This window comes from Sapajus apella, unplaced genomic scaffold (assembly GCF_009761245.1).
Source record: "Sapajus apella isolate SASKATOON/1434 unplaced genomic scaffold, GSC_monkey_1.0 scaffold13, whole genome shotgun sequence".
NCBI classification, from domain to species: domain Eukaryota; kingdom Metazoa; phylum Chordata; class Mammalia; order Primates; family Cebidae; genus Sapajus; species Sapajus apella.
In genome coordinates, this window is record NW_022436953.1 from 18,095,814 (window position 1) to 18,120,307 (window position 24,494).

Genomic DNA, 24,494 nt, shown 5'->3' on the forward strand with positions numbered 1-24,494 from the left:
TGGGCACAGTAGCTCACACCTGTAATCCCAGCACTTTGAGAGGCCAAGGCAGGCGGATCATCTGAGGTCAGGAGTTCGAGACCAGCCTGGCCAAAATGGTGAAAATCTGTCTCTACTAAGAATATTTAAAAATTGGCCAGGCATGGTGGCACGCACCTGTAGTCCCAGCTACTTGGGAGGCTGAGGCAGGAGAATCACTTGAACCTGGGAGGCGGAGGTTGCAGTGAGCTGAGATCACACCACTGCACTGCAGCTTCGGTGATAAGAGTGAGACTCCATCTCAAAAGAAAGAGAAAAGAAATTACATTTCTGGTTTTACCACTTGGCTGTTGCACATTCCTGAATTAATCCTCTCAATTCTTCTAGAAATTATGGCAAAAAGATGTAAGCCTGCTTTAGAAATACTTATGTATTACAATGTGATAGGGATGAGGAAATTACTTATCTTACTAAATATTACTCCATATTCCATGAGGAAGCATGTCCCAATTTTCATTTTATTTTGCCTATAAAAAAGCAAAACAATGATCAATTCAATATTTTCACGTAGTTATGACCACCTCCTGAGTTTATGGGCATCCACTACAAAAGGAGACCTAGATATCCTCAGATATGTGAGATCTTACAGAACCTTGAGAGTCAAGAGCCCTGTGTTCTCACTTCATTTTGGGCACTAACCAGCTTTGTGACTTTGGATAAGCTTCAAAATTTTTCTGTATTATTTATCTATTGCTGCTTAACAAATTACCCCAAGCATACAGGCTTAAAACAACAAACATATTATCTCACAGTTTCTGTGGGTTAGAAATTCAGGAATAGCGTAACAGGTCCCAGAGGACTCAGGGATTCTCAAGAGGTTGCAATAAAGATGTCAGCTGGAACTGCTGTCATCTGAAGGCTTGACTGGGGTAGGGGGATCTGCTTCTAAGCTCACTCATATGGTTGCTGGCAAGAGGCTTCGGTTCCTTGCCATGTGGGTCTCTCCAAGGTTGTTCATGATATGGCAGCTGGCTTCCTCCAGAGTGATGACCTAAGAGCAAGAGGGCAACTAGACAGGAGTGAACTGTAGCCTTTAAACCTAATCTCAGACATAACATACTTCTGCTGTATTCTACTCTTCACATAAACTGACCCTGGTACACTGCAGGAGGGTACTACACATGGGTATGGAATATCATAAAGTAGGGATCACTGGGGGATATCTTGGAGGCTAGCTACTGCTCTCTGAACCGTCTCTTTATCCATAGAGTGAGATCTTTGAACTACATGATCTTTGAGGTTGGCAAACTCTTCTCTGCCCAGTGCTACCCCCAGACCTTGCTTTTCTACTCTCATGTCAAAATTCCTGCTTCTTTTAGCTTTAAGCCATTTGGCAATACCAACCTCTACCCCACCTTGTTGCTGTTATTTGCAGACTTCTGAGCCATGGGACAATTGTTCTCCTCACTCCAAGTCCTGCCATCACTCTAGGACTTCCATGTCCTCGTGGGTGACCCATCCCAAACCATGAACTTTCAGCTCCTTGACATTCTCATCTCTAATGCCTTTCCCATCCACTCCATTTCAGTACCCATCACCCACATCAATACCCTAAATTTGTCATCACCAAAACTGTTTAACTTCATAAACAACAAATCCAATCATCTCAACTCTCTCACTGTAACTTCCTATTCTTCCAATTCTCTCATCAACTATTCCCAAGAGATAGGTCCCCAGACCTTATTGGAACCTCCAAGAAATTGTCACATCTACTTTCTCCATATCAGCTCCCTCCTGTCTTCATTTCCACTTCATATCAGATTTTAAAGTCCATCCCTTGAGCCACTTTCTGAACAGATTCTTCAATTCCTTTAACTCATAGTCCTTTCTTCACACCTGAAAGGAAAAACCTTAGTTTTGATTGATTTCTAACGACTACCTTTCTATTACCGACAACCAGGTTACTGAAGGTTGCTGGAGAAAATCACATAACAGTATAGATTGGATACATGGTAATCAAATTCCAAAGCCGCCCACTAGTTTCACAGTCAATGTTTCCCTAGATAGCACTCCAGCCTGGGTGACAAAAGCAAGACCCCATCACAAAAAAGGAAAAAAGAAAAAATAAGAAAGAAAAGGAAGGGAAGGGGAGGGGAGGGGAGGGGAGGGAAAGGGAGGGGAGGGAAAGGGAAATCCATATAGCTTTTGACTCCCCCAAAACTAACTACTAATAGCCTACTGTTGACTGAAAGCCTTACCATTAATATAGTCAATTAACACATATTTTTTATGGTATACATTATATATGGTATTATTATAATAAAGTAAGGCAGAGAAAAGAAAATATTATTTAGAAAAGTATGCCAGGCCCAGTGGTTCATGTCTGTAATCCCAGCACTTTGGGAAGCCAAGGCAGGACGATCACTTGACAATAGGAGTTCAAGACCAGCCTGGGCAACAAACCAAAACCCTGTCTCTATTAAAAACATTTTTTTAAAAACCAAGATTGTCATATGGAAAAGAAAACATATTTACTATGTATTAACTATGTATATTTACTATGTATTAAGTGGATGTGGGTCATCATAAAGGTCCTTATTGTCTTTACATTGAGTAGGCTGAGGAAGAGAAGGAGTTGGTCTTGCTATCTCAGGGGTAGCAGAGACAAAAGAAAATCCACATATCTATTTCATCACATCCTTTATTGTAATTGAGTCTCTGTACTGTGGTTATTTGTTAAAACACTCATAATTGAATTGCATCAGCTCTAAACCCACCCTTCTAAATTCTGCTTTGTGGTCTGAGTCTGGGATTCTGCGAACTATTCCTTTCTTTCTGGGTAGTTCTCTGGTTCTGCCCATAGTGGGTGCTAGAGGGAGAATAGCATGCAGAGCCAGGACTGCCTCTCCTGCTCTGTACTGTTCCCATCATTGTCTCCTGAGCAACAACACTTTCTTCTGTGCAGTGTTGGCTTAAGTCTCTCACTTTTTTTGTCACTTCCAAAATTAGCCTTCAGGTACCCGCTCTGAGGTACCAGTACCAGCATGGCAGGGCCTCTTCCTCAGGGATCTAAGCCCCAGCTCTGCGGGACCCTCCTCCAAGCCTCTAGTTTTTAAAAATCACAAACTTCTCTTCTTCCTTTTGTTCCCCTGGAAGTTTATGATCTCTGGACCTCAATGTCTGCCTGTTGCTTTTTTGAAGCAAAAGCCCAATGGAACACTTTTTTTTTTCTTTTCTTTTCTTTTTTTTTTTTTTTGAGACAGGGTCTTACTCTGTCACACAGGCTGGAGTGCAGTGGCACTGCAACCTCTGCCTCCTGGACTCAGGTGATCCTCCCACCTCAGCCTCCTGAGTAGCTGGAACCACAGGTATAAGCCACCACATCCAGCTATTGTCAGGGTCCAACCCAAAGACTCTAATCCAGTGACAGATTAATAAATTCACTTAAACACAAATCTCCAGTAAAAGAGTGGGCCAGGGGTCCATGGTCACTCAGAGACACTGCTGAGAAAGATAGCAGCCATCGGCCCCCAAACAGCTGGCACTCCAGGCATTTATTCAGTATAGATTTAATAACAGAGGCTCTGAGTCAACACACTTGTGGATAATGATTAAAGGCCAGGTTCCAAGGCCTAAAGCAAACACCATTTGTAGGTGATATATCTGATCACCCTCTCCCCAAGACAGCCATTCAGCCCATGAAAGATTAAAGGTTAGTTTTAGGATCACATGAGTAAACAAGCTATTCAGATAAACTCCCCCAAATTCCCTAGTTATTTGCTTTTCTATATTAACTAAAGTTAAAGGGAATAGGCTGCTTTCAGCCAAAACCTCTATTGAAACTATGCAAACCTCTTAGCCTTCCAAGAAGGTTTGTGACTATATTCTGTAATTTTACAATCTTCCCAACCATCCTGACCAACTCCCACAAGCGATTTTTTTGTTGTTGTAAAATAAAAATACATTTTGCCATGTTGGCCAGGCTGGTCTAGAACTCCTAAGCTCAAGTGATTTGCCTGCCTTGGGCTCCCAAAGTGCTGAGATTACAGGCATGAGCCATTACACTCAGCCTATAACACATTTCTTATGTTAAATTCTCTCTGCTGAAACGACTAGTGTAGTTCCTGTTTTCCGAGTACACCCTAACCAACACGGTACTTGGTGACAAGAGTATTCCCAGGAAATAAACTCTCAAAAATGGGATTTAGGATTGTCTGGTTATATCTTCAACTTTGAAAGCAGTGCTGAACTCTTTGGTAACTGGAAATCAGTCTAGTGGTCTGTATATATGCAGGGCATATGATGAACTAAAGTATCACCTGTCATTGTTTGTGTGAAGTGTCTACTGAAACAAGTAGCTTGAAAGACCAAGTGGCTAAGGCACTTGACAGCTATGGTAATAATAAAGACTGTAAGAATTGTGGGGTGGATTATCTGCTTCTGACTACATTAAAATGAATATAGAAAAAACCCCACAAAATCGGGGTTAGTGGATTTTTTTTTTTTAATGGAGTCTTGCAATGTTGTCCAGGCTGGCACCAAACTCCTGGGCTCAAGCAATTCTTCCACCTCAGCCTCCTGAGTAGCTGGGATTACAGGTGTACATCACTGTACACAGCTTAAAACCAGGGTTTTAAAGGTTCATCTCAGGCCAGGCATGGTGGTTTACACCTGTAATCCCAGCACTTTGGGAGGCCAAGGCAGGTAGATTACTTGAGGTCAGGAGTTTGAGACCAGACTGGCCAACATGGCGAAACTCTGTTTCTACTAAAAATACAAAAATTATCCGGGTGTGATGGCAGGCACCTATAATTCCAGCTACTTGGGAAGCTGAGGCAAGAGAATTGCTTGAACCTGGGAGGCAGAGGTTGCAGCGAGCCAAGATCAGGCCACTACACTCCAGCCTGGGTGACCGAATGAGGCTCCGTACCAAAAAAAAAAAAAAAAAAAAGATTCATCTCAAATGACAAAGAACTAGAGAGGATCCATGGTGGCTCTAAGATAATCTACTATTTTTATTATAGCTATAGAGTCAAACTTACAGAAAAACAGACCCAAAATTTAGTCATCTGGGTTGCAAAATGATAACATCAGTTGAATTTGCAGACTTGTCATAAGACATAGTGTCTTATGTTATACTTATGACACTGAGAGGGAGTAAACCAGATATTTGGAATAGGGGCCTCTAGGTGTAACTGAACAAAGTTGAAAATTTTAAACTCCCAAGTCTCTCCAAGCCTTTCTTGCAAGAAGAAGCAGTCTACCCTCCTGTGTGTCAGAGAAGACAAGATTTGCTTAAAGATCCTCTATAGTTTATGGACATTGCCTTGCAAAGAGATGCCTATCCTGCTGGAGACCCTCCCTGACCTCCCCTGAATGACTCTAGACTCTTAACTAGAGTCAAATATCAGTATCCTCTGAGGAGATGAATGTTAAGTTTAACCCAGGAAGACATAGGTCACATGCTGAATATCCAGATTTTTCTAATATGTAGAGAGATTGGGAAGTATGTAGAGAAAACCTGGGAAGTATGTTAGAAATGAATTTGACAGGTTTTACTGGAAAAGGAAAGACATAAAATTAGATCATATCAAATGTACTCCTATAAATACATTTACTTACAAGAGATTCTAGGTTTGAGGTGTATAAACTAGCACAGCTGGATGTGGCTCTAGCAGCCTGCTTGGTTGACTGATTGAACTATAGACTCAATGTTCCTGCAGAGCTGACCTGTTAGGACATCTTTGACATAGACATGGAGAACTATACCGATAGATCAGAGGAACAGAATGTAAAGTTCATTTATCATTTGCAACATCTGTATCCATCCCCCATTATATCCTTCTGGAAGGCTAAGAAGGCACTCTGTTCCTTATGCCATAAGAAATGCATTAATGAAGCAAGCACAAGCATCCTTGAAAAGCTCTGTGACAGCGAGATGACAGTAGGAGAGGCTGCCAATGAGACAGTGGAAGTGATGGGACTTAGAAGAGATACAGGCCAAGTGGCAGCACTTAACTAACAGAAACAAGGTACAGGGAATCACCATAATGATAGCAGAAAGTACTGGAATATAATCAAAATGTCTTAATCTAGCAGACTATGAATCATGATACATCTAGGAATGAAATAAATGGTCAGCCCACTGAAGTATCACTTAATCAATACAATAGTAAGAATTCTAGGTCTGGTGACTAAAAACCTGAATCAAATTACATTAGAGTCTTGGCCCCTTATCAAGTTTCTAAATGTTAGGCAGCTCCTGAATCCAGGGTCTCTTAAGTGACAAGGAGGCTAGGTCCTCTTGAGGAGAGACTGTACAAATATGCCAAAGGAATATACCACATATCTTTCCTCCAAGTCATTCCCAAAGGGACCTGTGGACATTTTTCTAAGGTTACCATATACTAGAGAAAGAACACCCAAGTCTTTTGAGAAATTAGACACTAGCCCTAAATTGATGCCATTTCCTGAAGATACATAATAATGCTGTGTTCCACCAGTCAAAGTGCTGGCTTATAGTGTTCATGTGATAAATAGTATTTTGGTCCAAGTTCATCTACATGCCCATTCTATTGTGATTTCCCCAGTTTCTGACTGTATAATTAGAATAGATATGCTTGGCAACAGACAGAATCCCTGCAATTGTTCCTTGACTGGGGAAGTAAAACCTGTTATGATAGAAAGTTTGATGTGGAAGCCCTAGAAACTTTTACTTCCTGTAAAAATCATAAACCAAAAGCAAAACTGTATCCCTGGAGGTAACTACAGAGATTTATGCAAAAATCAAAGATGTGAAAAAGATAGGTCTGGTAATTACTATTATATTCCCATTTATTTCACCTGTCTGGCCTGTATAGAAGGTAAATAGGTCTTGGAAAATGACTGTCAATAATCATACACTTAATCAAGTGGTAACTCCAACCCCAGTTGCTGTTCTACTATGTTTTCTTTATTGAAGCAAATCAACAGAGTCCCAGCACCTGGCATGTAGCTATTGCTCTGGCAAGTGCTTTTTATTCTCTATTACCAACTTGCGAGGACCACTAGAAGAAATTTGGTTTCTATGGGGCACCTTATAATTTTATCTTAGGGCTATGTCAACTTTCCTGCTGTCAGCAATTTTTTTTTTTTTTTTTGAGACAGGCTAGAGTACAGTTACATGATCTCGACTCACTGCAACCTCCACCTCCCAGGTTCAAGCGATTCTCCTGCCTCAAGCTCTGGAGTAGCTGGGACTACAGGCACATGCCACCATGCCTGGCTAATTTTTGTATTTTTAGTAGAGATGGGGTTTCATCGTGTTGGCCAGGCTGGCCTCGAACCCCTGACCTCAAGTGATCCACCTGCCTTGGCTTCCCAAAGTGCTGGGATTACAGGCGTGAATGACTGCACCCAGCCTACGGCTGCCAGCTTTAATCTCATCTGCAGAAATCTGAATTATCTTGACACTCTACAGAACGTCACAATGATCTGCTACAGTATGCTAATTTGATCTAATAAGCATAATGAAGGCATTACTCTGATTTGACTTAATAAGCAGAAAGTAGCAAGCACCTTAGATGTCTTATTAAGGCACATTAGAGACAGAGGGTTGAAGAAAACCTCCATGAGTATTCCAAGGCCTACGCTGAATTTCTAGGGATTCAGTGGTTTGGAACATGTCAGGGTATCTCCTCCAAAATGAAATACACGTTACTATACCTTGTATTACCATGTCTAAAAAGAAGACATGATGATTTGGGGCCCTTCTTGAATTTTTGGAGATAATATGTGCTATTTTTATATACTACTCCAACCCATTTTCCCAGTTGCCTATGAGACTGTTGGTTCTAAGTGAAGAGTAGAGCAAAAGAAGGTTATTGTTAGGTGCGTCGCTTGTGTAAAGAGACCACCAGGCAGGCTCTGAGTGGGCAACAAGGCTGTTTTATTTTGTGCTTGGGTGCAAGCGGGCTAAGTCCAAGAAAGGAGTTAGACAAGAGGTGTAGGAATGGGGACTGGTTATATAGGTTGGGGCAAATGGTCAGTTAAAGGCAGTTATCAATTTTAGGGAGGGGGAGGGCATCACAGGATGCATGGTCACAAGGGTAGGAGTTATCTATTACAAACAGGCATGGTCATAAGGGTGGGGGTTATCGGTTGCAAGTAAAGTGGAGGGTGCAGTAAATTACATAGTTACGGGGGTGGGGGTCTTGAGAAACCTAACGTCTAGGGGGAAATTTCACAAGGTTGAGGAGGAACAATGGTCGAATGTTGCGGGGTAGGGGGGCGGGGAGAGCAATTAGTTGAGGCAGGAACCAGTCGTTTCACTTCTCTTTGTGGCCATCTGGTTACTTCAGACTTTCTGGCTCCTGGAGACCCTCAGGAGGTGTACATGCAGGTCTCCAAGGCTATAATGGCCAGGCTGGGACCTTGAGGCCTGACAGTTATGTAGTAGATCCAGGATGTAATAATGTAAGCTGTCTTGTCCATTGGGCTTTATGACTCAACAGATCCAGTGATGCTCAGTGTTTGTGGCATATAGGGATGTTATATGGAGTCTCTGGCAAACCCCAGTAGGAGGGCCCACAGGTCTCTGGAGCAAAGGCAAGCCTGTTGGGTACCAGCCCAACCCTGTACATGGGTGCCCTTAGTCCCAACGGTGACGAGGAATTGAGAAAAGGAAATAAAGACAGAGACACAAGAGTAGAATTTACAGCATGGGTCTAGGGGACCAACGCAAGTGTGGGAACTACCTTGGCTCAAAGCTCTAGGCTCCAGACACTTTTATCATGTGCATAATCTCATTGATCTTACGGGTGTAGAAGGGGAGGGTGAAGGGGCAGGTAAAATGGGGGGGAACTTGAGATCCTTCTAAGACATGCTAAACTAGTATAAGTTTATTACCGATTGCTATCAGAGTGGCAGCTGCATCAGAAGTATGGCAGATGAGGAGTCACCCAGTCTGAGCACACCCAGTGCATCAAGAGGCTTTTATCTCGTGAGCATTGAGGACACAGAGCAATTGAAATCACTCTATATTCTGAGAACCTAGGCAGAGCCTGAGGCGTTCTGTGATCTCTGCCCTGCAAGGCTTTTCTCCCCCTTACCAGCTCCCATCTGTAAAGACCCTCCCAGATCTGGTGAGCAGAGGTCGCCTCCCTTCTCAGAGATCGTTGCATAAGCCGTCTTTATGAGACCCTCATGCAGTCTCTATGTTAAGAAGGCATTTGTGGGACCAGAGCAGTATTGCCTACTCTGCAACCACCCTAAAGTGTTCCCCGGTGTTACTGTGCTCTTGGATGGTCTTTAACTTAGGCCTCCTGTTGCCGCTTGATTTCTAATTAACTGCACCAATAATATAGTTTAGTTTGGTGTATAAACTTCAGTGTACTCTGAGCCAAGCAAGCTTACAATTATTTAGCTAGAATTAACACAGGTTAATTCCCCTGACCATCTTGACCTACACACATCCTCTTCTATGATAATGATCCCTATTTTGAGGAAAAGCTCCTGTATTACTATTAGGTCTAACTATGGGAAATTAAGTAATCGTGCAACCCGAGCTGCCATCATGAACACTGGTAACTGACCCACCAAAGCCTAATGTTGAGTATGGATAACAGCCATCCTTCATTCAGTGGAAACAACATGTAAGAAATTAGGCTCAAGTAGGTTCAGAATGTACAAGTTGCAGGAGCAAGCGACTCAATATCTTACAACACTTATTCCTGAGACCCTTGCTGCCTCTCCTTCGATCTGTACCTATGGTCTCTTCTTACCAGCTAAGGGGAAAAAACCTAAGGCCTGGTTTATAGATTCTACTTCATGGCATACTGGCACCAACCAGAAGAGAACTACTGCAACATTTCAGCTTCAAGAAGTGTCCTTATAAAACAGTAGAGAAATAAAATCCTTCTAGTGGGCAAAAAATCACACAGTACACTTGGTTGCTTTGCTTTTTCTGGGCCAAGAGATGGTCACAGATATAGAACTATACTGATCTATAAAGAGTATGAAGTAAGGCTGGAATGTCTTCTGCCACAAAGCAAGAGCATGCTCAATGGATGGTGACATGTTAAAAAAAAAAAAAAAAAAGTAGAATCCAGCCTGTAGGGACTCCCACTGGCTAAAATTTGAGTATCCAATAATAACATGCAGAGGAAGGGCACAGTGGCTCACGCCTGGAATCCCAGCACTTTGAGAGGCTGAGCAGGGCAGATCACTTGAGGTTAGGAATTTGAGACCAGCCTGAACAACATGGTGAAATCCCATCTCTACTAAAAATACAAAAAAATTAGCCAGATGGGGTGACACGTACCTGTAATTCCAGCTACTTGGGAGGCTGAGGAAGGTGAATCACTTGAACCTGGGAGGCAGAGGTTGCAGTGAGCTGAGATCATGCCATTGCACCCCAGCCTGGCCGACACAGAGAGAGTCCATCTCAACAACAAAAAGACAAAGAAGAAAAAATAATAGTAATGGTTTATAACCTCTTGATTAAAAAAAAAAAAACAAAACTTTAAGTCCATAGTGATATAATTAAATTGAAAGTTTGACAATGAACAGGATACTTACATACATGGGAAAAGAGTAATTTATCAGTGGAGAAGTCTCACAATCTCCACTTTAACCAAGAGACCAAAGCAAACAAATTGAAAATAGGTGCCACTTGTTGGGATGCACAGGAAGAAAATGTCACTCTCCAATAGGCCTTCCAGGAACGCACATCTGAATCTAATCATGAAAAAACACTGGGAACCTAAATTATAGGCCATTTCACAAAATAACTGGCTTGTAATCTTCAAAAATGTCAAGTCATGAAAGTCAAGGAAAGACCAAGAAACTGTTCCAGATTGAATGAAGCTAATGAGGCATGACAGCTAAATATACCATGGGATTCTGAACTGGATCCTTTTACTATAAAGGTATTGAAATCACTGGTGCAATCTGAAGTGGGGTCTCCCAGATCAGATAACAATTTCAACATTGATATTAATTTCAATATACAGATTCTGGTTATTGTAGTGGGTTGTGGCCCCCGAAAAGATATGTCTACATCTTAATCCCTGAAACCTGTGAATGTGAGGGCATTTGAAAAAAGCATCTTTGCCGATGTAATTAACTTAAGAATCTTGAGATGAGATCATTCTGGATTATCTAGGTGAACTGTAAATCCAACAAGTGTCCTTATAAGAGACACACAGAGAAGACACAAGAGAATGCCATGTGAAGAGCGGGGCAGAAATTAGAGTGATGAAGCCACAAGCCAAGGAGCACCTGGAGCTACCAAACGCTGGAAGAGGCAAGTAAACATCCTCCCCTGGTGCTCTGGGGCTTAGGGGAAGCACAGCCCTGCTGACACCTTGATTTCAGATTTCTGGCTCCAGACTATGAGAAAATAAATTTCTGTGGTTTTAAGCCATCATGTTTGTGGTAATTTGTTATGACAGCCCCAGGAGACTAATATAGTTACATTGTGGTTACGTCAAAGAATGTTCTTGTTTGCAGGAAATACACATTAAAGTACATAGGAGTGATGGACATAATGTCAGCAGCTTACCCTCAAATAGTTCAGGTGTTTTGAACTGTATTTGCATCTCTATTGTAATTTTTTAATTGTTTCAAAAATTTAAAACTATTTAAAAAAATTACTAGACCAGTTGCCAGATCATGGAGGGTTAGCAAGATTGCAACTTCCCAAGACCACTCCAAGCCATGCCTTGGTGATAGCCCAGACTCCAGAGGATATGGGAATCACAGAGCACAAATATAAAGAGTAATAAATAAAGTGCTGGAGTTTGCCTTCCAATATGTGCCTGCAATTCTAGCTTATGCAAAAATTAGTTCAAGCCACCCTAAGAAACCTCCTCTTGAGGGAGACAATGTGAGACTAGTGATCCAGTGTCCCCCCAAGACATTCTTTACCAGATATCACTTTTGGCAGGCAATTCTCCATGGCATTTCAACTTACCCTGAAACTACCTTTACAAGGATGTGTGTGTAGCATAGTGTCTCCTTCCAGGTCAGAGGGCTGATGTGTTTCCTGGCCAGAATAGTGGAGATAGAGACACACAGAGACATTCCAGGATAGAAAAGTTTCCCTCTCCTCAGGAAAGATTTGCTTACATCCAGAATATTAAAGATAATATCTCTCTCCAGAGAGGAGGATGGGCAGGTTTGCAAGCAGCCCTCTTATAAGATTGGATGATTCCTATCCTTAGTGTTTCTCATTTGTGACACAAACTTGTATATGTGGCATCTACCTGAGGTTGATCCACACTGACCCGTATGGTACTTGAGTGCACAGGGAACCAACAGAAACATGAAGCCTGTCTTAGTCTGTTTTGTGTTGCTATAACAGAATACCACAGACTGAGTAATTTATTTAAAAGAAAGTTATTTCTCATAGTTCTGGAGGCTGGGAAGTTCAATATCAAGGTAACAGCATGTGGGGAGGGCTTTCTTGCTCCATCATCCCATGGCAGAAGGTGGGAGGGCAAGAGAGCATGAGAGTGTGAGAGAAAGGGCTGAACTCCAACTCCCTTTTTGTTGTTGTTTTTTTTTGTTTGTTTGTTTTTTGTTTTTTGAGACAAGAGTCTCACTCTGTCACCCAGGCCGGAGTGCAGTGGCATGATCTTGGCTCACTGCAACCTCTACCTCCCAGGTCAACCAATTCTCCTGTCTCAGCCTCCTGAGTAGCTGGGAAACCACAGGTGCACGCCACCATGCCATGCTAATTTTTGCATTTTTATCAAGATGGGGTTTCACCATGCTGGCCAGGCTGGTCTCAAACTCCTGGCCTCAGTGATCCACCCACCTCAGCCTCCCAAAGTGCTGGGATTACATGTGTGAGCCACTGCACCTGGCCTGAACTCTCTTTTATAATAAGCCCATTTTGATAATAACCCACTTCTGCAACAATGATGTTAATCCGTTCATGAGAACAGAGCCCTCGCGACATAATAATCTCTTACTGGGATCCACCTCCCAGCACTGTTGCATTGGGGATTAAGTTTGCAACACATGAACTTGTGGGGGACACATGCAAGCCAGAGCATACTCCTGCTGTGTCCCAAGTAATAAAGTTTCTAATTCCCCCTAATAAAGTTTCTAATTCCCCCTTGGACTTGTATCCTTCTCAGCCAAATCTATGGAAGTATGACAAGCAAACCTATCAGCCTCCCACCACCCTGCTGCTTAGGAACTGCTTGACTTCTTGACCACTACAAGATGAAAAAGTCAAACCCCTTTATTTATTAAGCCATATGCAGAACCTAGATTGTTACCTGACAGATAACTGCTTAATAGCTCCAAACTACAGATTGAAGTCCTCACTTTAAAAGGGACCTTTCTCAAGAAGATCAGTTTCGCAGTTAGGGTCAGTGCTGCTAGTAGCAGACCTACTACTCGGGTTATCTGTACCATGGCTCCTTAAACAGTGTCAGCATCAATTTGAAAGTTCACAGTGTAGATTTCACTTCATAGTCCCTGACTGTCAAGGCACTTCCTGCAACAATGGCAGTTCAAAACTGTTCTCATTAAGCCACCCAATATTGGGACCTAAAAATTCTTATCACCATCAACATAGTTTCAGGATAAAATGCAATGAATGATTCAAATCCATTTGAAAAGAAAATACAATAAAACACAATGATAACTACTCTACCGCATGTAAAAACTATGGTCTAGCCTTGATGCATTTCAGGGTAATAAAGTGAAGCATTCTAAATCTTCTCAAGTTGCATCTTAGAAAAGTTAAACATAACTGCCAAAACCTATGATGCTGGTTTTATAGGGTATGAGTGGAAAAAACGAAAGGAATAATGGAAGGAAAAATCACATGTCCCTAAATACAATTTTACCATTTTGTATAGGTCTATATTATTCAATATTCAATTAGGGATTAAGAATCATTGGGACCACACACGTACATTGTGTGTGTGGATTTATTAGTGGGATTTGAGCTTATGCAGTAATGGGAGCTGATAAAGTCTAGAAGGGTTGCCTTCATATCTAATGCGGCAGCTTGAAGTCTACAGGGCAGGCAGTTGGGAAGAAGGCTGTCAGGGGATGTAAAGCAACAAGGACAAGATGGAACCCATGAGCATTGACTGGTACCCATGTCAGGTTCTGTCTCACTTCTCCAAACTTCATGATGTGGGGTATCCTGCAGGAGAACTCGGTGCCCTTTGTCATAGAGAAAAACACACATCTGGATGAGGATACACAGTCAGATGAGGAGACAGTGAAACTGAAAGAAGATTCAGGGAAAGACAGAACAGCTGCAGCCTGGTTGCTGCCTCATACCAAGGAGAGAAGCCAGCAGCTAAAATAGCAATATGCATGGGCCACAAAAGCACCTGGAGACCCTTCCCCAGCCTCTGAGCACAAAAAATCAATACTCTTGATATAGCTGCTCCTCCACTCTGTCCTCCAAATCTCACACAAGTATGTCTCTTGTGCACATCCTTAACTGGAAACATAGGGAAGGGAATTATGGGAAATGTAGTTCAGCCTAACCACACCAACACATTACAAAACCTCCACAATCCATCTTTTGTCATCTTGGCACATATCACTTTAAATCACAATTTCCATATGAAGACAATACAAAATTTAGACTTCTACTCAACAGAGTACAACTATCTTGTGCACAATTAACAATATACCAACTATTTTTCCAAAGAGGCTATAAAATCTCTCTTTTTGTCTTTGGGTGTTCTTTGAGCTAATTCATACTCTCCCTTTGATATACTGTAGTTTACATACTGAGAAGATGGGAAAATAAGAGTGGGAAGAAAACAAGTTTTTGAAAAAAAAAATACAATGACAACTACTCTACTACATGTAAAAACTATAGTCTAGCCTTAATGCATTTCAGGGTAATGAAATGGAGCATTCAAGATCATCTCAAGTTTCTACATACAAACAGGCCAAGCATGGTGGCTCATGTCTGTAATACCAGCACTTTGGGAGGCTGGGTGGGAGGATCACTTGAGCCTAGGAGTTCAAAACCAGCCAAGGCAACATAGTGAGATACTATCTCTACAAAAAATTTAAAAATATGTATATATACAAACATATCCATATCAAAATAAGGAAGAAATATTCACAACTGCACTAGCTCTCATTTCTACAACTGGTCATGTGGTCATATACCACATGGTATATACCACCTTCTTCCACTCATTCCACACCCCTTTGCCCTCAGCAAGTACCTCAGCAGGTGGTGGTTTCTTTGACCCAAACCATTAGGAGAAAAGCCTGAATTGCATTGTTACCATAAAAGGGACATACATAAGGATAAAGAGGTCAATCCACCAGGAAGGGACCAAAAGTCAAAATCTGAAAATACACATAACATAGCTTTAAAATATTTATAAAGAAAAAATTGGCATAACTAAAAGTATAAAAAGTCACAATAGTGGCTCCACCAGAGTGGGAGCCAACCACACATCTCAAAAGCTGATAGAACATGCAGACAAATAATAATTAAGGATACAGAAGATCAGAACCATAATATTAACAAACTTGACTCTGAGAACATTGCCTCCAAAATGACAAAATCCATACCATATGATTCCATTTATATAAAGTTCAAAATGAGGCTGGGCGTGGTGGCTCACACCTGTAATCCCTGCACCTTGGGAGGATGAGGCAGGAGGATTACTTGAGGCCAGGAGTTCAAGACCAGCCTAGCCAATATGGCAAAACCCTGTCTCTGTTAAAAACACAAAAATTAGCTGGGCATGGTGGTGCATGCCTTTAATCCCAGCTACTAGAGAGGCTGAGGTGTGAGAATTGATTGACCCTGGGAGGCAAAGGTTGCAGTGAGTCAAGATCATGCCACTGCACTTCAACCTGGGCGACACAGTGAGAATTTGTCTCATCAATAATGATAATAGGCTGGGCATGATGGCTCATGCCTGTAATTCCAGCACTTTGGGTGGCCAAGGCAGGCAGATCACGAGGTCAGGAGATGGAGACCATCCTGGCCAGCATGGTAAAAACCCATCTCTATTAAAAGTACAAAAATTAGGTGGGCGGGCCTGGTGGTGCACACCTGTAGTCCCAGCTACTTGGGAGGCTGAGGCAGGAGAATTGCTTGAACCCAGGAGGTAGAGGCTGCAGTGAGCTGAGATCACACAATTGCACCCCAGCCTGGCAACAGAGTGAGACTCTATCTCAAAAAAATAAATAAAAATAAGTGGTAATAATAATCATAATAATGAGATAAACGAATGAGGCAAACTAATCTATGGTGTTAGAAGTCAGACTATCCAGGTGAGATGTGACACAAAAGAGAAAAAATAATACAATTTAAAAATGAAAAATAGGCTGGGCATGATGGCTCACACCTGTAATCCCAACACTTTTGGAGGCCAAGGTGGGAGGGTCACCTGAGGTCAGGAGTTTGAGAGCAGCCTGGCCAACATGGTGAAACCCCATCTCTACTAAAAATACAAAAATAAAAATAAAAAATAAAGAAAAAAAAATAAAGAAATCAGAGTAGTGGTAACCCATAGCAAGGGTAATTGATCAGGGAGGGGCACAAAGAGGCTTCTAAGGTTGTGGTATCCTCTCCTTCTTGATCTGATTCACTTTGTGAAAATTCATTAAGCTGTACACATATGAATCTGTGTATCTTGTTATACTTCCGTCAATATTTTTACATTAAGAAAAGGGGACTTTTGGATAGTGTTGAGAATGAACTGCTCTACGTGATCTGGCATGGCTTCCTCTCTACATGTATATTCAACTATATTTTTCTCCTCAATCACTTATCTACTCCAGCCGCACTGGCCTTCCTGAGACATGCCAAACTCTTTCTCATCTTAAGACATTTGCTCTTGCTCTTCTCTCTGCCAGCAATGCCCATCTCTTTCCTATGCACACAGCTAATGTCCTTGCTTCATTCAGACAGCACCTCTTCAGAGAAGAGTTATCCGGCCACCTAATTTAAAATAACACTTCCCCAAATCATATTCTATCTCCTTATTCTATTCTCGTCACAGCACTTATCACTACATGCAATTTTGTGTTTGTTATTGATTTTTCCCACTAGGATATAACTTCCACTTGTGTGTGGGTCTGTATGTTTTGCTCAATTAATTTGGTTAAAAAATGAATGTTTTTAGAATTTCCTTAGGTTTCCTTTGTGGCTTGACACATAATCAAACTTTGTAAAGGTTCCACATATGCTTGAAAATGTGATTACTTTGATGTGTATAAATTTCTCCATAACATCTACTTTGAGCTTATTACTCGTGTTATTCAAATAACCTACATCTTTGCTTATTTTCTGAGTTTGATCTGTCTGATTATATGAGGGGTGAATTAAAATCTTCAAATATAATAGTTTACTCATCTATTCCTCTCGCAGTTCTGTCAGTTATTGCTTTATAAATTTAGCATTTATATTAGTAAGCATGTTTATGACCATAAATGTTACATCTTCTTGATCTATTATTATTTTACTAGTAGGCTATATCTGTCTTTATCACTTGTGATGTTTTGCATCTTCGACTCTATTTTGTCTGATGTAATTGTTATTCTGGTTTTTCTTTTTTTTTTTTTTAAGACGAGATTTCACCATGCTGGTCAGGCTGGTCTTGAACTCCCGACCTCAGGTGATCCACCCACCTTGGCCTCCAAAGTGCTTGGATTATAGGTGTGAGCCACCACGCCCAGCCTATTGTGGTTTTTCTTTGATTATATTTCTGTGGTATATCTTTTTTGATTTATTGATTTCAGCCTTTCTCTTCTCTTTTAAATGTGTCTCTTCTAGAAAATATCATTTTATTTAAAAAAATCCAGTGTATGTATCTCTGCCTTTTAATTGGTGAGTTAAACTCGTTTGCATTTATTATAACAGAAAGACCTATTCTGTGTTTATTTTTCAGGCTTCTTTTTTAAAAAAAATAGAGATGGGGTCTCACTATGTTTCCCATGCTGGTCTTGAACTCCTGGGCTCAAGTGATCCTGCTGCCTCGGCCTCCCAAAGTGCTGGAATTACAGGTGTGAGCCACCACATCTAGCCTTAGGCTTCTTTTCTTTTAGTATCTTTTTTATCTTCTTATTACAGTCCATTGAATTGAGCAAAAGATTTTGTAATAAACTTGAAAATTATACTTTGTATTTTTAATTTTTCTGGTGGTTACATAGAATTAAACATTTCATTTCTCAGCTTTCGTTTTTAAACATGATGTATGATTACATAAGTTCTGACCAATGAAATGTAAGCAGAAGTGTTGAACTTTCAGAATGGATTTGTTCAAAGGAACGAGGTAATTCCTCTTTCCTCTCCTTCCTCCTGTGACTGCCCTAAAATTGCTAACTAGAGCTCCAGCACCTTTATTGAACCATGAAGTGATCCTGAGTATGACAGTACTGGACCGTGGTGAAGAAAGCTAAGACTGTGGCTCCATGATGACCTCATGGATTCATCATGCTATAGTCATGACTACTTACAAGGCAAACTTCTTTTACTTGAAATAGAAACTTCCTTAAGCCACTGTTATTTGGGATTTTTCTGACATGCAGCACTGCTCATTTCCAGGAGATGCTTATTTTATTGTAAATTCCTAGCCTGTGGTGGAGGCAGGGGACAGTGCAGGTGTTATCTGCCTTAGCCTATATCCAATCTGTGGCACTTAGCTTTTCCCTCTAAGTTTCTCCTACTCCAACAGCCATACATAGAGGGTTTTCTCAAAAGTGGAGTCTAAGACAAAGACTTAGGTGAACTACTGTAGGTAGTTCACTTCAGATCACAGAGTGAGGAAGTAAGGAGAATGAGAGGGAAGGAGGAAAAGCATTAGAAGTCACCACTGTGGTCACTGGGTACTTGATCCCACAGGACCTCCTGAAGAGTGTTCAGAACACTTCCTAGAATTGCTTTCCACATTATCCACCAGAACGACAGGGCACTGCAGTATTTACCCATCAGATTCCATCCCCTGTTGGCTAAGGATTGCCCCTACAGTGCTAACTCTTCCTCGTTGTGCTTTTGGAAAGAACAGGCTTGTCTACACAGAAAATTTCCAGTGGCAAAATTCTACAAAGGGAGCATGGGATTGAGGTGAGACACTGTCACCATGAGGTGGGTCTGAACATGCACAGAACTACCCACTGCAGCTGCAATCAGAATGCACCAAGAAAATATGGCACTGGACATACCAGGGTTTTCACAATTTTTATGACAGGTCTGAGATCCATCAGCTTCCCTTTTGTTTCTGTGGCAAATGCAGAACTGAGCTAATTTACCATCACACGTTGAAGCAGTCTCTCAATTTTTGAAACTCACTTCTCCCTGAACATCTTTTCTTTTCTTTTTTTTTTTTTTTTTTTTTTGAGACGGAGTTTCGCTCGTGCTGCCCAGGATGGAGTGCAGTGGCATGATCTCGGCTCACCGCAACCTCCGCTCCCAGGTTCAAGTGAGTCTCCTGCCTCAACCTCCTGAGTAGCTGGGATTACAGGCATCTGCCACCACACCCGGCTAATTTTGTATTTTTATTAGAGATGTGGTTTCTCCATGTTGGTCAGGCTGGTCTCGAACTACCAACCTCAAGTGATCCGCCTGCCTCAGCCTCCCAAAGTGCTGGGATTACAGGCGTGAGCCACTGGGCCCAGCCTGAACTTCTTTTCCTACCTCTGGCTGCTGTTTCTAAGTGAGCTCTTCTTCCATTTCCTACTCTTTAAATGCAAGGGGTCCTCAAGTTTGCATCCATTCTGTCTTTTTCCTTTAACCACACCATCTCACTCAACTACCTCATTTTTTCTTATATCTCCATTACCATGTTTAAGAGATGATCCTCCAATCTTTATTACTGAAGCAGATCTCTCTTTGCTTCCTAATTCAAACTCATCACCCCATACTACATATAGATGTAATTGTAGAGTAGATAATCAAATTCTAACACATTAAAAAATCCATCTCAACATCTTTCTACATCTCCATGGTCCCTATTTCAATTAATGGCATCTTCAACTAACTTCTTCCAAGCTAGAAACTCCAGCAACATCTTTTACTTCACCAACTCACTCCTTTTATCACTTGGAAAATTTGGTTGATCAGATCTCATCTACTACATCTACCATCTCCTTCCTATTCCTACATGGATGAACCCTTACATTACCTTGTCTGAACTTATACAAAAGCATCAAAAATGGTTTCCTGCTCCTAGTTTCTCCCCTTGCCAAACAAACTTTGTGTTACACCAGCACAGAGTTAAGAGGTTTTACAAGGTGTGTTATGAAAGCTTCTGTCCTTCCTCCCAAACTCCCAATTTCCTGTTCCACAAAGGCAACCTCTTTCAACATTTTTGAAAATATTTGGGGAAAAAATTGTATCTGTACTGAACATGTATGGATTTTTTCTTGTCATTATTCCCTAAACAACAAAGTATAACAATTATTTACATAGCATTTATGTTGCATTATGTATTATAGAAATCTAAAGATGATTTAAAGTATCTTAGAGATTGATGCCTAGGTTATATGCAAATACCACACCATTTTACATTAGGGACTTGGGCATCCTCAGGTTTTAGTACCCTTGGGAGGTCCTGGAACAGAGTCTCCAGGGATGACTTTTGATTCCTGGCTTCTTTCACTGTTGGCTTAGGATTCAGTTTTGTTAGGTCAGTCACGTCAGAGTTAACCTATTTTATGGCTACTTTCTAATTCTGAAAATGCTGTTGTTGTTCTTTCCTCTCCTAATTTATCCTTTTGGGCATACGCTTTGGAAAATCCCTTTATTGTCATTTCAGTGGGATTTGAGGAGGAAATGTTGCTAACAATTTATGTGTTCGGGCCGGGCGCGGTGGCTCAAGCCTGTAATCCCAGCACTTTGGGAGGCAAAGGCGGGTGGATCACGAGGTCAAGAGATCAAGACCATCCTGGTCAACATGGTGAAACCCCGTCTCTACTAAAACTACAAAAAATTAGCTGGGCATGGTGGCACGTGCCTGTAATCCCAGCTACTCAGGAGGCTGAGGCAGGAGAATTGCCTGAACCCAGGAGGCAGAGGTTGCGGTGAGCCGAGATCGCGCCATTGCACTCCAGCCTGGGTAACAAGAGTGAAACTCCGTCTCAAAACAAAACAAAAAAAAAACAACAACAACAAAAAAAACAATTTATGTGTTCAACTCACAAATTCCAGAAGTCTGTCAAACTTTGGAAGCAGGTATCATCTAAGTCTTCCCTTTCTTCTTTTTTAAACTTTTATTTTAGGGTCAGGGATACACGTGCAGGCTTGTTATACAGGTAAAACTCACGTCATGGGGGTTTGTTGTACAGAGTAAACAGACAACCTACAGAATGGGAGAAAATACTTGCAAACTATGCACATAAAGGTCTAATATCCCAGTATCTATAAGGAACTTAAACAAATTTATAAGAAAAAAACGGGCCAAGCACTGTGGCTTACGCCTATAATCCCAGCACTTTGGGAGGCCAAGGTAGGTGCATCACAGGGTCAGGAGATCGAGACCATCCTAACATGGTGAAGCCCTGTCTCTACTAAAAATATCAAAGTTAGCTGGCCTGGTGGCACGCACATATAGTCCCAGCTACTTGGAGGCTGAGGCAGAAGAATGGCTCTAACTCAGGATGCCGAGGTTGCAGTGAGCTGAGATCACACCACTGAACTCCAGCCTGGGTGACAGAGTGAGACTCTGTCTCAAAAAAAAAACGAAAGAAAAGAAAGAAACAAACAGCCCCATTAAAAAGTGCGCAAAGGACATGAACATGCAATTTTCAAAAGAAGCCTTCTGTGGCCAACAAGCATAAGAAAAAAAGCTCAATCTCACCGATTAGAGAAATACGAATAAAAACCACAGTGAGATACCGTCTCATACCAGTCAGAATGACTATTATTAAAAAGTTAAAAAAAAAAAAAAAAGAGAAATTTATTTTTATCTCTTTCTCAACTCCATCCCAACTGGGTCCAAATTTTCGAGGTTTTTCTGTGCCTTCACTGATTAAACTTCATTTTAGAAAAGGATTTAACAAATGTATTCCCCATAAGGTCTAATAAATGACAGAGTTTAATGTGTTATATCTGCTAAGAGTATTTTCATTTTAACAAGGACTAAGTTTCTTATTTGGCTTAAGCCAAAAGGATAAAGACATTCAGTTCTAACTGCGAAATTTCAGGTATCCACACCTAAGTGTTTTGGAGGCTAGGGGAATGTTTTCTTGTGTTTTCTCAAATCACAGGCTTTGGGGGCAGGTCCAACTGTGCCCATGTATTAGGTGAATTGATGATGTCAGTGTCACAGCAGGCATTCTAGGATGACAATCAGAAATAGGATATCTACTCAGTTACAATTCTAGTCCAACTTGTATGTCTTGAAACCTAGAGAGCAGGTAGATGAATCACCACCCTAAATATTGATATTAATCTAGAGCAAAACATATACTTTATTGTTTATAATAAGTATACAAAGATAGACATCATCAAATACACACAACTCTAAGTAAGACCTCCTCATACAATTAGTGGTTGTAAGGCATTATGGAAATACAAAATGCCATATAAATGCATAATTAGATCACAAAAATAATTATGGTTAATAACATGACTAACCTTCTTAAACTGCGTGCGAATATAATAATAATAAGCCACATTACGTGCTCTTGGTTGAAGCAGACACGATTAGCCAGAATTTGGTAAGGGGCATGAAACAACAGAGGATGCCTCCAGCATTCCGGGGTAGTACACAGAAAATTCAGGTCATATGCATCTGCCACGGAGCACCGCAGGGATGTAAACCACAAAAACGGGGAGACAAGAAGCCCAGTTAAGAGCGCCTCCTTAATTCTTGATTTCTGGCCCTATTATTTCCCTCAATACCACTACCACAACTCAGAGCAATTATAAGTGCCTGTGTATCTCTTACTAGGGACTGGGCACTGTTGAAGTATTTTACACATATTAATTCCCACAAAACCTCAGGAGGCAGGTACTGTTCTCCCCTTTTAACACATAAGCAAATTAAAACACAAAGAAGTTAAATAACTTTCCACTGTGGGTGGCAGAGCCAGGACTTAGGCTACCCAGGCCCAGAGCCTGGCCAGTTACTACCACTCCATATGGCAGCTACATTTTCTACCTTTATTCTGTCCCACAAATCAATTACAGATATATCATATGTATACATACACACACACACACACACACACACACACATCTATATATCTATATGAGTGTGTATAAGTGTACATATGTGTATACATACACATACATATATATGTGTGTGTATATATGTATATATACATATAAGTATGTGTACATATATATGTGTGTGTGTGTGTGTATGTTTGTTTTTGTTTTTTTTTTTTGAGATGGAGTTTTGCTTTTGTCACCCAGGCTGGAGCACAATGGCACAACATCGTCTCACTGCAACCTCCGCCTCCTGGATTCAAGGATTCTCCTGTCTCAGCCTCCCAAGCAGCTGGGATTACAAGCATGCACCACCACCCTGGCTAATTTTTTTTTTTTTTTGTATTTTTAGTAGAGATGGGGGTTTCATCATGTTGACCAGGCTGGTTTCGAGCTCCTGGCCTCAAGTGATTCGCCCGCCTCGGCCTCCCAAAGTGCTGGGATTACAGGCGTGAGCCAACGCGCCCAGCCCAGATCTCTATTTTCATCATTGGTTGTGCAAAATGCACTCCCCACCTCATCTTAATGATCCTTTTGGCAAAACGACAATACCAGCATAAAACAAATTTCTTCAGGATACAAATATTTTCATAATTTGTATTAACTCAACCTAAACTTTACCAGCCTGAATTGCTTCTTCAAGGCTTGACTAATACACTGTTGGGTATTATTTTAAGCAGCCTCCACCCAAGTGCACCTTGTACCTCTATTGATCTGCCTTAGGAATTCAGTAGATTTCTTTCAGATTCTTTCCCTCATTAATGTTTTCCGGTATCATCTGATAAATGATAGAAAATGCTGTACTGAATCACTACACCTATCCACCAAGTCAAAAATACATTTATATATTATAAATATATATAAATAAATATTAGAATGGGTTAAACTGAGCCAACCGTCTTACCATGTGCTCACGGGGGACTTCCTGTTTTCATGTTGAATAATAATATATTTTACGGTTAGCAAAGCCATTTCACCTGCAGTCGTTGATTTGTTCTAATTCCGAGCATTTAAATCCATCGCCCGTGTTTGCTTAAGGAACGCTGTGTTTTCTTACGAGTCTTCCAAATCGGTCCTTACTACACGCATATATGGGCGGCTGCGTGTCCCTACAAAGTCAGCCTGTTAACTTCCACTGGAGAAACAAAACTCTTAAGAACCTCTGAGCTGTAAAAATGTCAGAAAGCGGTGTCCCAGGCACCCTCTCCCAGAGAAAGCCAGGGGAGGGCGGTGGCTGCCCCCAGGCCGCCTCCTGCCCCGGGCGAAACCGAGGCCTCCGCGCGCCCCCCGCCCCCGCGGCGTCTGGCTGCCTCGCCGCAGGGCAGGCCTGGCCGGGCCTCCCCGGGCCGCGGCGGCGCCCCCTGCCGGC

The 24,494-nt window shown here is 41.5% G+C and overlaps 1 long non-coding RNA gene across 2 annotated transcripts; it reads right to left on the minus strand.

The window, feature by feature from the left end:
* Positions 1-235: 235 nt before the first annotated feature.
* LOC116553967 lies at positions 236-24,422 on the minus strand. 2 transcript variants are annotated; one of them, XR_004269982.1, is made up of 3 exons: positions 24,030-24,422; positions 22,127-22,249; positions 236-506 (listed from the first exon to the last, which is right to left on the minus strand). It is a non-coding gene; the product is annotated as an uncharacterized LOC116553967 (long non-coding RNA). The 2 variants fall into 2 exon arrangements; XR_004269983.1 differs by having other exon boundaries at positions 22,127-22,318.
* Positions 24,423-24,494: the final 72 nt, after the last annotated feature.